Raw genomic sequence first — 14,368 nt, 5'->3', positions numbered from 1 at the left:
AAAAAAAAAAAAAAAGTCAATAGGTAATAACAGTTCCTTTACAAATCTGAATTACCCTAAGTCTCCCGATAAAAATGATACCTCACTTGTAGGGGTAGGCATAGTGCCCACGACAGGAAATGGCTCAAAACCCAACGTGAACACACCACATTTTCACAATGCAAAATTACCCTTTTTTAGCACAGTGCCTAGCTGTAGTTTTTTAACCTTAGCTCTGCCTGCACCTAGGGAAACCTAGCAAACCTATACATTTTTGAAAACTAGACACCCAGGGGAATCCAGGATGGGGTGACTTGCCTGCCTCCCACCAGGTTCTGTTACCCAGAATCCCTTGCAAACCTAAAAAATTGCCCAAAAAACACTTTTTCCCCACACTTATCTGGTGGAAAGTTCTAGAATCTGCGTGGATCCACAAATTTCCACCCACCCCGTGTTCCCCAACGTCTTCCGAGAAAAATGGTACCTCACTTGTGTGGGTCAGCCTAGTGCCCGCGACAGGAAACGGCGTAAAACGTAACATGGACACACCTCAATTTCGTAGCGAAAAATGACCCTTTTTTGGCAAAGTGCCTAGCTGTAGTTTTTGAACCATAACTCTGCCGGCACCTAGGGAAACCTAGCAAACCTATACAGTTTTGAAAACTAGACACCCAGGGGAATCCAGGATGGGGTGACTTGACTACCTCCCACCAGGTTCTGTTACCCAGAATCCCTTGCAAACCTAAACAATTACCAAAAAAAGCGCATTTTCCCTACATTTCTCTGGTGGAAAGTTCTGGAATCTGCATGGATCCACAAATTTCCACCCACCCCGTGTTCCCCAAAGTATTCCGAGAATAATGGTACCTCACTTGTGTGGGTCAGCCTAGTGCCCGCGACAGGAAACGGCGCAAAACGTAACGTGGACACACCTCAATTTTGTAGCGAAAAATTACCCTTTTTTGGCAAAGTGCCTAGCTGTAGTTTTTTAAGCATAGCTCTGCCGGCACCTAGGGAAACCTAGCAAACCTATACATTTCTGAAAACTAGACACCCAGGGGAATCCAGGATGGGGTGACTTGACTGCCTCCCACCAGGTTCTGTTACCCAGAATCCCTTGCAAACCTAAAAAATTGCCAAAAAAAACACATTTTCCCCACATTTCTCTGGTGGAAAGTTCTGGAATCTGTGTGGATCCACAAATTTCCACCCACCCTGCGTTCCCCAAAGTCTTCTGAGAAAAATGGTACCTCACTTGTGTGGGTCGGCCTAGTGCCCGCGACAGGAAACGGCGCAAAACGCAACGTGGACACACCTCAATTTCGCTGTGAAAAATGACCCTTTTTTGGCAAAGTGCCTAGCTGTAGTTTTTTAACCATAGCTCTGCCGGCACCTAGGGAAACCTAGCAAACCTATACATGTTTGAAAACTAGACACCCAGGGGAATCCAGGATGGGGTGACTTGACTGCCTCCCACCAGGTTCTGTTACCCAGAATCCCTTGCAAACCTAAAAAATGGCCAAAAAAACACATTTTCCCCACATTTTCCTGGTGGAAAGTTCTGGAATCTGCGTGGATCCACAAATTTCCACCCACCCTACGTTCCCCAAAGTCTTCTGAGAAAAATGGTACCTCACTTGTGTGGGTCGGACTAGTGCCCGCGACAGGAAACAGCGCAAAACGCAACGTGGACACACCTCAATTTCGCGGTGAAAAATGACCCTTTTTTGGCAAAGTGCCTAGCTGTAGTTTTTTAACCATAGCTCTGCCGGCACCTACGGAAACCTAGCAAGCCTATACATTTTTGAAAACTAGACACCCAGGGGAATCCAGGATGGGGTGACTTGACTGCCTCCCACCAGGTTCTGTTACCCAGAATCCCTTGCAAACCTAAAAAGTTGCCAAAAAAAATAAATTTTCCCCACATTTCTCTGGTGGAAAGTTCTGGAATCTGTGTGGATCCACAAATTTCCACCCACCCTGCGTTCCCCAAAGTCTTCCGAGAAAAATGGTACCTCACTTGTGTGGGTCGGCCTAGTGCCCGCGACAGGAAACGGCGCAAAACGCAACGTGGACACACCTCAATTTCGCTGTGAAAAATGACCCTTTTTTGGCAAAGTGCCTAGCTGTAGTTTTTTAACCATAGCTCTGCCGGCACCTAGGGAAACCTAGCAAGCCTATACATTTTTGAAAACTAGACACCCAGGGGAATCCAGGATGGGGGGACTTGACTGCCTCCCACCAGGTTCTGTTACCCAGAATCCCTTGCAAACCTCAAAAATTGCCAAAGAAACCACATTTTCCCCATATTTCTGTGGTGGAAAGTTCTGGAATGTACTTGGATCCCCAAATTTCCACCCACCCAGTGTTCCCCAAAGTCTTCCGAGAAAATGGTACCTCACTTGTGTGGGTCGGCCTAGTGCCCGCAACAGGTAACGGCGCAACACGAATCGTGGACAAACCTCAATTTTGCAGTGAAAATTGAACTTTTTTTGGCAAAGTGCCTAGCTGTTGTTTTTGAACCCTAGCTCTGCCGGCACCTAGGGAAACCTACTAAACACACGCATTTCTGAAAACTAGACACCCTGGGGATTCCAGGGAGGTATGGCTTGCATGGATCCCCCAACGTTTCCTTACCCAGAATGCCCTGCAAACCACAATTTTAGCTGAAAAAATCACCTTTTTCACACATTTTTGTGTGGGAAAGTTGTGGCATCACCGGGCTGACACAAATTTCCTATCACCTAGCGTTCCCCGGATAAAAACTGTGCCTCACTCGTGTGGGAGGCCCAAGTACCCGCGACAGGCAAGGGCCCACAACGTAGTGAGGCGACATGAAAAATGCCTATCTCAAAACGACCTGGTTTTGCAAGGGGGGTCACTTGGGTTTTTGGCCCAGTGCTCGGCGGCCACCTAGGGAAAGCTACCAAACCTATACATTTCTGAAAACTAGACACCCGGGGAATTCCAGGGAGGTATGGCTTGCATGGATCTCCCAACGTTTCCTTACCAAGAATGCCCTGCAAACATCAAATTTAGCTGAAAAAATCACCTTTTTCACATATTTTTGTGTGGGAAAGTTGTGGCATCACTGGGCTGACACAAATTTCCTACCACCCAGCATTCCCCCGGGTCTCCCGATAAAAATGGTGCCTCACTCGTGTGGGAGGCCCAAGTACCCGCGACAGGCAAGGGCCCACAACGTAGTGAGGCGACATGAAAATTGCCTGTCTCAAAATGACCTGGTTTTGCAAGGGGGGTCACTTGGGTTTTTGGCCCGGTGTTCTGTGGCCACCTAGGGAAACATACCAAACCCACACCTTTCTGAAAACTAGACATCCGGGGGATTCCAGGGAGGTATGGCTTGCGTGGATCCCCCAAGGTTTCCTTACCCAGAATGCACTGCAAACCTCAAATTTAGCTGAAAAAATCACCTTTTTTGACACATTTTTGTGTGGGAAAGTTGTGGCATCACCGGGCTGACACAAATTTCCTACCACCCAGCGTTCCCCCGGGTCTCCCGATAAAAACGGTGCCTCACTCGTGTGGGAGGCCCAAGTACCCGCGACAGGCAAGGGTCCAAAACGTAGTGCGCCTCAACAGGCAAGGGTCCTAAACGTAGTGCGCCTCATTACGTTTTGGACCCTTGCCCGTGTCGGGTCCTTAGGCCTCCCACACAAGTGAGGCACCGTTTTTATGCCTCATGACTTGCTGGACTCGTCATGGGCACAGCGCGACTGTGCTCCATGACGAGTCCAGCACGTCATGGGCACAGAAGGGGTTAAAATGTTTATTTAAACTAACGTGCTCTATAATGCAGTACACAAGCCAATACTAGCAGCAATATGCATAAGATCAAACAAATCAGCATTGTTACAATTCCATATAGAACAAAAGGGGAATCATATTATAATCTTGGTGGAAACAGGACAATATCGCCTTGCCACCCTCCCCGTGCTAGAAGCTAGTTTATTATAATTATAGAAGACCTCCAGGCTTTGTCAGGGGGACCCCATACCTCCGAGTTCAGATGCAGGAATTTACATCACAGGACGAGCCCAGCTCTTCTATACTGGAAAGCATTTCTCCAAGTGTGTTAACATGCATGCAAGGCAATATTAAAATCACCAGATTTCCAGGTTTGCAGCTGTGTTCTATGTTATGGCTAGCAACGTGAGACTGACCAAAGCAAATCAACAGAGCTCATTGTTTTTCGACCTTGAACACGATGTACAGACGAGGAGCAGAGTGTTCAACTAAATATGTGAAATGCAGACAGTTCTTATGTGAAAGCGAGCAAGCAAAGTGTTTACGAGAAATGTGGCATGTAGTAATGTGAGCAAAAGCGGCAAAATGGCGGCCAAGCATATACTAACTTGTGCTAACTTAGCAATGTCCGCAGGTGTGTCCATATCCTCACTACAAAACATGGTGTAATTTCATTGTCATCTCATGCTACAATGATATACCACATATAATCAGAGATCCCTGAGAATAAAAGGGGAGAGAATGTGGCCTAACGGCTAGGGCTTTCGATCTCAAGTCTGGGGGACCGGGCTCGAGTCTCGGCAATGACGCTCAACATCCTGCGATTATGGCCAAATCACTTTATCTCCCCTTGCCTAACAAAGATGAATATGTCCTTGTGTTACGCAACGGGTGCTCATGTAAAGTGCTCTGGTACCTAATACCTTCTGGTCAAGTTCACGCTATATACAACTCCAGAAAAAAGTAAGATATTTAAACTGGAGACTAAATTACTTGATTTAGCTCTAACCAATAACCAAAATCAATAACCACAAAAACAGTTGCAGGTCAGATCAAGGAATTTCTTTTTAGCAACAACCCGAAAACCTGAAGCCCACAAACTATTTGAGAGTGATAACAGTAGCCAAAAGCTTTTGACTCCTAAGAAACATGAGCTAAAGCTAGAGCCAAGTTGCAAAGTGATCTGAAAAGTGATCTGAAACAAGCAGATCAATAGATTGTGGCATAAAGTCCTTAGTATCTGTCGGCAATTGAGACTTCATGAACTCTATAAAGCGGAATATCATTATTTCTTTTTGTAAATATGTTTATTAATTTCAAAACAAAACATTCTGGCATGTACAGGATGTAAACTTCCTCAGACATCATCCTGACATTATGAAAGTCCAAAGTCAAGAAAGTTGAATATCATGTCAGAGAAATTAGACTAAAATATAATGAGCTGGGGAATAAAGCAAGGGAGATTTCCGTATTCTAGCATTAAAGCCAACCGTGCTAAAAATACAACAATGAAATGGTGAGTTCACTTTACAGGGAGGTTGAAAAAGTAAAGATGTATCAAAATATCTGGTAACAGCTACATACTTCTGAACCATTAAAGAATTAATTGATCTTTAAGTACATTAGACAACCTAATTCAGAGAAGCTTGCCCTGCCCTAAAGAGAACTGTTAATCAACTTATCAACTTATCAGTAAAGAAGAAATAATCAGGGCAATAAAGAACTTAAAATCACCCATAGCCCCATGCTCAAAATGCTTTACCTCCCGCCCTCTATAAAAAAAAAACTTCTGGCTCGTAGTAATAGATGTTATGGAACCCCTATTTTACTTGTCTCCTGAGCAACAGAGAATCACAATGTCAAAGACAAGGATCTTTGGTGATCTAGGTGATCCTTAATCCTTGAGAGAAAAGTAGAGAATGTGGATCATATCGCTCTCTCTCTTTTAAACATGGATATATAATTATACACCAAAATGTAGCGTCAAGATTGAATGAGATCTTCTAACACATATTTCATCTAGACAAATCCAGATATATAGAGGGATGACATGTCTGTGACCACAATAGAAAGGTTGCATATATAATTGAGGCAGTGTCTAGGCTGTAGAGGCAGACTATGCTTCTCTCCCTTGATAGCGAAAAAGGCATGGTACAAAGTGGAATAGATTTGATATGCATTGGCTCCTCCATTAAGAATATGGTTTGCACTTGATATAACTGACCATACACAAAGGTTAGATTGAATAGAATCATGTCTGAGAAAATATGCATGCTCTCTATTCTACTCTACTCACCGGTAAGGGTCTCAAGGCGCTGGGAGAGGGGTTGTGGGGGGGTTAGGCTCCGGGTCAGTCGAAGAGCCAGGTCTTGAGGCTCTTCCTGAAGGTGTGCAGGGTATGAGAGTGGCTGATGTTGACTGGGAGCTCGTTCCAGGTCTTTGCTGTGACGTAGGAGAAGGTTTTTCTGCCTGCTCTGGTTCTGCAGATGTGTGGGGTCCCTGCTAGGGCGAGGTCAGCGGAGCGGAGGTTCATTTTGGGTACGTGGAAGGAGACTCTCACGTTGAGGCATTTGGGTCTGATTTTGTGGAGGGATTTGTAGGCGTGGGTGAAGTTGCTTGAAGGTTACACTCTTCTCGACGGCGAGCCAGTGGAGGTCTCGTAGTTGCTGGGTCATGTGCTCGTGTCGTGGGGTTCCAAGGACGAGTCTGGCTGCAGTGGTCTGAGTGGTTTGTAGCTTGTGTAACAGGGTCTTGTTGATTCCGGCGTAGAGGGCGTTGCAGTTGTCCAGTCTGCTGGTTATGAGTGCGTGGGTGACGTCTTTCTACAGTCAGGGGAGGGATTCACTTGAGGGTCTTGCGGAGGATGTGAAGGGTGTTGAAGCAGGTGGAGGCGACGGCATTGATCTGGCGGGTCATGGTGAGGGAGGAGTCTAGTCTTCTTGAAACCACTTGAAGAACAAATAATCCAAAATTCCTTATTAAAAGGCATTATAATAGGTCCATTTTTAAATAATTTTCATGAATGACATCCTTGTCTCCCTCTCTGACTTAGAACAATCTTTACCACCTTTATTTTTGTCAAACCTTTCTTTATTCAGTTTTCAAAGGCACAGAAACAGCAAGACAGAATCACATATGGCCATCAATTAAGTCGGACAGCTAAATGGGGGTTTAGTTTCCAGAAAACTAATTCGGACACATTTCAATACATAAGGCAGAAAGAAAGAGACACAATGATACATCATCTTCATGCAAATCGAGTACATATGACAAATACAAGGCCCAGTTTTTAAATAAAATTAAATGATAAAAACAGTAGGGAAAAAAATATACTAAAGAACATTCTAACATGCATGACTGGATTGTGTAAAATGAGCAGCTTTGGGTTGGGTTTAGATTCAGGGGGGGGTTATGCACCCTCATATGTGTCAGATGAGTCGTAGAATTAACAGATGTTATGTAATGCCAACAGGCCTCGCCGAACACGACCCACGGCTAGTTCTTCTGCCTCCACTGCTGACAGACCCTCACCGCCACCCCCGCCCCCAACACCGCCAACACCAACACTGGCGACACCCTAAAATGCATCCTTCTCAACGTATGCTCCGTACACAAACACGCCATGGAAATCTGGCACCTACTGGACTCCCTCTCGCCCAACATCGCCTTCTTCACAGAGACCTGGAGCAACGCATCCTCCGCCCCGACATCAACACCGCCATCCTGGACGGATACAAAATCCAGAGGAAAGACCACCCCAACCACCCTGGAGGGGGCCTCGCCATCACCCACAGGAGCACCCTCCGGCTCACCACCTCCAGTGAAACCTTTCCCTCCGCCGAATACCTGTACTGTCAGATCCAGACCACCCCCAAAGCCACACTCTGAGGAACCCTCGTCTACAGACCCCCCGACCCCCTGACTCCCTTCGCCACCACCATCACCGACTTCATCGCACCCCACGTCATTGCCTCAACAAACTACATACTCATTGGAGACCTGAACTTCCACCTCGACAACCCCAGTGACCCCAACTCCACCATCCTTCGTGACAACCTCGCCAGCATCGGACATAAATAACTCATCAACACACCAACCCACAGAGCAGTACACACCCTCGATCCCATCTTTGCGGCAGGAAACAGCGTACATTTCAGCCACACAATACAACTGCAATGGACCGACCACTACTGAGTACACTTCGCCGTTGACAAGCCCAAGGCACCCAAACCAGCCGCACACCAACCACGAAGGAACTGGAGCAAGCTTACCGACGAGCAACTTAACTCCACCCTCACCTGAGACAACCACACCTGGGCATCCGACGCAAACAATGCAGCCAGAGAACTCCACACTTGGACCTCCAACTGCGCAGACAATCTCTCCCCGCTATGCAACCCCGACATACAATGCCCCAGGAAAGTCACCTTGTTCACCACCAATCTCCAAGAAGCCAGGCGCACCTGCAGACGCCTGGAGAAGAAGTGGAGAAACACCAAGACAACCGAAAACCACACCACCTACAAGGACGCCATGACGGACTACCACAACCAAATCAGACACAGCAAGAGGAACTTTACCCACAACAAAATCACGGCCAACTCCACCAACTCCAAGGAACTTCACAGCATCATTCAAGAATTCACCAACCCATGCAGCGAAGTCACAGACATCACCCCATCCCAAGACCTCTGCGACAAGCTTGGAACCTACTTCCACCGCAAGATCAAAAATCTCTACGACAACTTCATCGACCATCCACCAGGTGCCACAGGCGGCCCCCGCCCACCAGAGACACTAGCCAGCCCACCATCTCCAACTGGACACCGGTCATGGCCAAAGACACCACCTCGACCCTGAAAGGCATCCACTCAGGGGCCCCCACCAATCCCTGCCCCCCTCACATCTACCACAGAGCCACAGCCGCCATCGCACCCGAACTATAACGCACCATCAGCACCACCTTCAAAACAGGCACCTTCCCAGATGACTGGAAGCGTGCAGAAGTCAGACCCCTGCTCAAGCAACCCACAGCTGACCCCACCGACCTCAAGAACTGTCGGCCCATCTCGCTCCTCGCTTTCGCAGCCAAAGTCACAGAGAAAACAGTCAACAGGGAACTGACACGATTCATCGAAGAGAACCCCGTCCTCGACCCGTCCCAATCTAGATTCCGAAGCAACCACAGCACATAGACCACCCTACTCACCACCACAGACGACATCCGCACCCTCTTGGACCAAGGCCACTCTGCTGCCATCATCCTACTCGACCTATCAGCGGCCTTTGACACCGTCTCCCACCGCACACTAGCCACCAGACTACACGACGCAGGCATACAAGGAACAGACCTGGACTGGATCTGATCATTCCTCACCGGAAGAAGCCAAAGGATCAGACTGCCACCCTTACTCTCCGACCCCACGAATATCACCTGCGAAGTCCCACAGGGGTCATCACTGAGCACGACCCTCTTCAACATCTACATGGCCCCCCTCGCAGCCATCGTCAGACAACACGGCCTCAACATTGTATCCTACACTGACGACACCCAACTCATCTGCTCCCTCACCAAAGACCCCACAACCCCCAAACTCAGCTTCCATAAAGGAATGCAAGATGTTGCAGTCTGGATGACCAACAGCTTCCTGAAGCTCAACGCCGAGAAGACAGAAGTCCTCGTCCACGGTACCACCTCTTCAGCTTGTGACAGCACATGGTTGCCGACCGCCCTCGGAAACCTAGCTACCCCCTCAGAACAGGCCAAGAACCTCAGCATCGTACTCGACTCATCACTCACCATGAGCCGCCAGGTCAACGCCGTCACCTCCAGCTGCTTCAACACCCTCTGCATCCTCCGCAAGACCTTCAAGTGGATCCCCACTGAGTCAAGGCAGACAGTCACCCATGCATTCATCACCAGCAGACTGGACTATGGAAATGCACTCTACGCTGGCATCAACAAGTCCCTACTGTGCAAACTCCAAACAATACAGAACACCGCTGCCAGACTCATCCTCTGCATCCTCCGGGTGATGAACACATCACCCACCACCTACGAAGACCCTACTGGCTCCCCGTGGAGAAAAGAGTCAAAATCACCTTCAAAATCCTCACTCACGCCTACAAATGCCTACACAACAACGGACCCAAATACCTCAACGACAGAATCAACTTCCACATACCCAAAAGAAACCTCCGATCCTTAAACGTCGCACTGGCCGAAACCCCACACATCCGCAGAGCAGGCAGAAGATTCTTCTCTCACATTGCAGCCAAGACCTGGAACGAGCTACCGGCAGACAGAGAGAAATTGTACTAGGGTTCCCCAAATACATTCAAAACTCTTTTGGATATCTGTTAGGATATCTGTCATATGTTCCATTGGAAGGGCTTGCCAAAGACGAGCATGCCACTTTGACACAAAGGGGGCCCTGGGTTTTTTCCATGCTGAGGCGATAGCCATCTAGGCTGCTCCCAAACCGAGCCAAAATCCCTAATGGGATGAATAGTGGGGATGAGCTGATGGTACATTTGGGGGATCGGAGATGAAAGTCCCAAGTGATTAAATATCTGTAATTTCATGTGGATGAAAATTGAAGATGAAACATAAATTGTATGAATTCTTTTAAATGTCAAACATGTTCCAGTGCCGCTAGGGTTTTTAAATCAAAAGTGACATTTGTTATTCTCATTGGTGATTATTTGCCGATACACGGCATGATAAATTCACATTGCACTCTTTTTGCGCAAATCGCACTCCAAATAAGAGAACTAGGTGACCTATTCTAAATTTAAGATCTTTTAACAGAGACAGAACAGTTAGGGTTCACATGTTTAATGCATTGAACTAAGCACATACCAGTAAGGTAGAGTGCCTCTCTAGACACTTAATTATATTTGAAAAAGTAGTCCAGTCTTCACATATGGAAAAATACTTGGGGTCTGATCTAGAGTTTGGCGTAGAGGGTACTCCATCGCAACAGCCTGCCTCATTTAAAGTGGGATGGAACTTGAGTATGTCTGCAAAAGAGACTTTTCCGTTTCCGCTGATGACATTCTCCTCTGATGGCCTAACAGAGTAATGGCCATAAGAGGTTTGGCCATTTGTCCGTCCACGGTATTTAGAGTGGGTGAACAAATAGCCACTTTTTACTTTCACAAACCACCATACAAAACATGGTGGCAAGTAAAAGTAAAAATACTTTAATGATCCCCACACCATGGAAGAAAACTTTCACTGGAAGGGGATAAATCCTGCTTTTGAATTTTATTTTTGAAAAGATAAAATATATTGAAAGTCTGCCGTATACCACCATCATGTTGACGAAGCCATACTGCACATGCACAATCAGTTGACAGGAAACTTGGGACTGCAGTTCAGGGCAACAAAGTAATTTATTTAGTCATTCTGAAAGAGTAAATATCATACTCCATGACACAAATAAGCCTCTTAATTTCTAAACTCATTACAGCATTACAATTGAGCGAAATATGACCCAACTGTTGTTTCCAGAAACCATGGATTTGAGAAACTGAGAGGAATATTTAGCATTAATAGCTGAGAAGGACACACACAAATACAAGACTCTTCTAATATCAAGCACAGGTCAGAGAGATGCTAGAGAGGATGTGGGGGAAAGGGGAACCGGTCCCGTATTTTACTGTGCTGCCTTAAACATCAAAACCTTTGGGTGCAGATTTAAGGGGTGTACAGTAGATAGGTGCACGCTATTGGGATAAAATGGTCTTCTATAAACGGAACAAAGTGATTAGTCCATTGGATATTACTCACAGCAAAACATGAGAATCCAAAGAAGGGATGGGATGAAATAGGGGATCTGGAAATGTTTCTTTTCATTCTGCACTATTGTTAGAAATGGAGGTCTCTAGTTGGCAGAGGTATGCACCTTTGTCCAAATAGGGAAACACTTTAGATAACCCCTGCTCACCCCCTTGGTAACTTGGCATGAGCGGACAGGCTTATCCCAAAGGAAATGTGTAAAGTGTGTGTACCCAAACACACAGTAACACAGTGAAAACACCACAAATGGACACCACACCAGTTTAGAAAAATAAAGTATTTATCTAAACCAAACAAGACCAAAATGACAAAAATCCAACATACGTGTATCAAGATATGACTTTAAAATATTTCCAGCAACTTGGGCCATAAAAAACTATGGATGCGTTATTTTACACCAAAGTGCCTGTAGATGCATCAAACTTCACAAGGCCAAACAGCCACAGAGAAGGGAAGCGCTGGAAAACACAGTGATGCATCAGTTCCTGAGCCCTTGGGGAGGTGATGCGACAGTTCTGCTGCACATAGGAGAAGTGATGCTTCGAATCAGGACTGTAGGTGGAAGTGAGACATCGAAATCCAAGACGGTTCAATTCTGCGGATGATGCGTGGAAAAACTTGGTGCACAGGTACAATGCATAAGACACTGAAGGTGATGCATCCCTTTGCGAGGCTTTGCGACATCTTTTGTTGGTGCTAGGGGCTGCACGGCAAGGCAAGGCTTTGTGTTATCCGGCATTGGTTTTGAGAGGCTGTGCAACGTTTTGCAATGCTTCGCGCTGGTACTGGCAGAGATTAGCTGCAAAGCCAATTTCTGAGGCTCTTAAACTGGAGGAAGGCACCTCAGGAAAGGGTAGGACCTACAGATGGCAGAGTCCAGCAGCACCAGCAGAGTCGCAGGAAGTCTTTTGTGTCCCTGGGACTTCTTAACAGGAGGCAAGCACACACAATGCCTTGGAAAAACTTCACAAGCAGGATACACAGCAAAGTCCAGTCCTTTGTCCTCTCCTTGGCAGAAGCAGCAACTGCAGGCCAACCCACCAAACACACACAGCACAGGGGCAGTATTCCTCCTTACAGCTCTCCACTTTTCATTGACAGAGGATCTTCTTCATTCCAGAATTAATCTGATTCTTTGGATTTAATGCCCAATATGTATACCTCATTTTCCCTTTGGTCTATTTATGGCAAGGATCTCTGAGCCCAGACCAAACCAGTTGTGGCTTCACTGGCCCAGCTTTACTACCGGAGGTGGTGACAGAATTGTGCAAAGGAGAAACAGCCTTTTCAGGTGCTAGTGAAACTTCTCCCACCACTCTAAATGCAGACCAGGTCTACTCAGCCCAGCTATTGGTCACCCAGGAAAGGCAGGTCACACCTCACCCCCCTTGCAACGGTCTACAGTGAATGCACATCCCCAGTTCCTGTCACTCCAAAACCAGACAGTCAATACACAAACCAGCAGAGGCACACAGAATGGTTAAACAAGAAAAGTGACATTTTAAAACACACAATTTAACAACCATCTTTACCAAAAGATGTGTTATTAAATTCTGAGTTCAGGGAGCCTAAACTCCAGCTTTTTATCTTGTTGCAATGGAAAGTTATACTAGTAAGATGTAATAAAGCAACTCCCATGTTAGCCTACAGGACAGATAGTCTTTCAATAGTGAAAATTGAAATTGGCAGTATTTCACTATCAGGACATGTAAAACACACCAGCACATGTCCTACCTTTCACATACACTGCACCCTGCCCATGGAAGTACCTTGGGCCTACCGTAGGGGTGCCTTACATGTAAGAAAAGGGAAGGTTGGGGCACTTACCAACTGCGTGTGCAGACACTGCAGTGGCAGGTCTGAGACACTTTTATAAGGCTACTCCTGTGGGTGGCACAATCAGTGATGCATCCCCACTAGTAGCATTTGATTTACAGGCCCTGGCACACTCAGTGCACTCTACCAGGGACTTACCAGTAAATCAAAGGCACTTCAAAGGGGGTATATCTGAACCAATGCATTCAGAGAAACCCCGTTTGTTTCACGTTTTTATCCCATACCCCAGGTACCCACCTAATAAACATATTGTTTGGGTATACCTGAAGGTATTTTTAACACCACTCATCTGGTTCCCTGCATGGACAGTTTTTGCTTTATATAAGAACTCCAATAGCATCTTTGGTTGAGTCCTCCCAGGTAGTACCATCTTACCTGGGTGTGGAAAGACGCCTATGATGATAAGTGAGTGCGGCGTCTTCTCCAATATCTTTACCCCATCGCCCGAAGTTTAATTGAAGGGAGAGCAATAAACCCTTGGGAAACCGCTTTCACTTTTTTTTCCTCTTTATCTGGCAGTCTTGACATCCCTAGGGATATATAGACAGCAGCAGTTGCTTATATGTGATGCGAAGTGGGTGCACTTGCCAGGCCAACATGGCACTTACCAACTGCGTGTGCAGACACTGCAGTGGCAGGTCTGCGGCCAATTTACAAGGCTACTCCTGTGGGTGGCACAATCAGTGCTGTAACCCCACTAGTAGCATTTGATGTACAGGCCCTGGCACACTCAGTGCACTCTACTAGGGACTTACCAGTAAATCAAATATGCCAATCATGGATAACTAATTATAATAATAATTTAAACAGAGAGCATAAGCACTTTAGCACTGATTAGTGGTGGTAGAGTGCCCAGTGTCCTATAGCCAACAAAACAGGTCAAGAAAATAGGAGGAAGAAGCAAAAGGTTTGGGGATAACCCTGCAAAAAAGGCCAATTCCAACAACTATTTTCTTTGAAAAATAATAAGAAATATTTAAA

General features: G+C 46.4%; 1 protein-coding gene across 3 annotated transcripts in view; it reads left to right on the top strand.

The window, feature by feature from the left end:
• Positions 1 to 14,368, top strand: part of PIEZO2 (piezo type mechanosensitive ion channel component 2) — a 1,161,909-nt gene that overhangs the window by 1,011,586 nt on the left and 135,955 nt on the right. The gene's annotated exons all lie outside the window — the stretch shown is intronic.

The sequence above is a fragment of the Triturus cristatus genome, chromosome 5_2, assembly GCF_964204655.1.
Source record: "Triturus cristatus chromosome 5_2, aTriCri1.1, whole genome shotgun sequence".
NCBI lineage: Eukaryota > Metazoa > Chordata > Amphibia > Caudata > Salamandridae > Triturus > Triturus cristatus.
The sequence above is the reverse complement of the archived record's forward strand: the minus strand, read 5'-3'. Positions and strand labels throughout refer to the sequence as shown.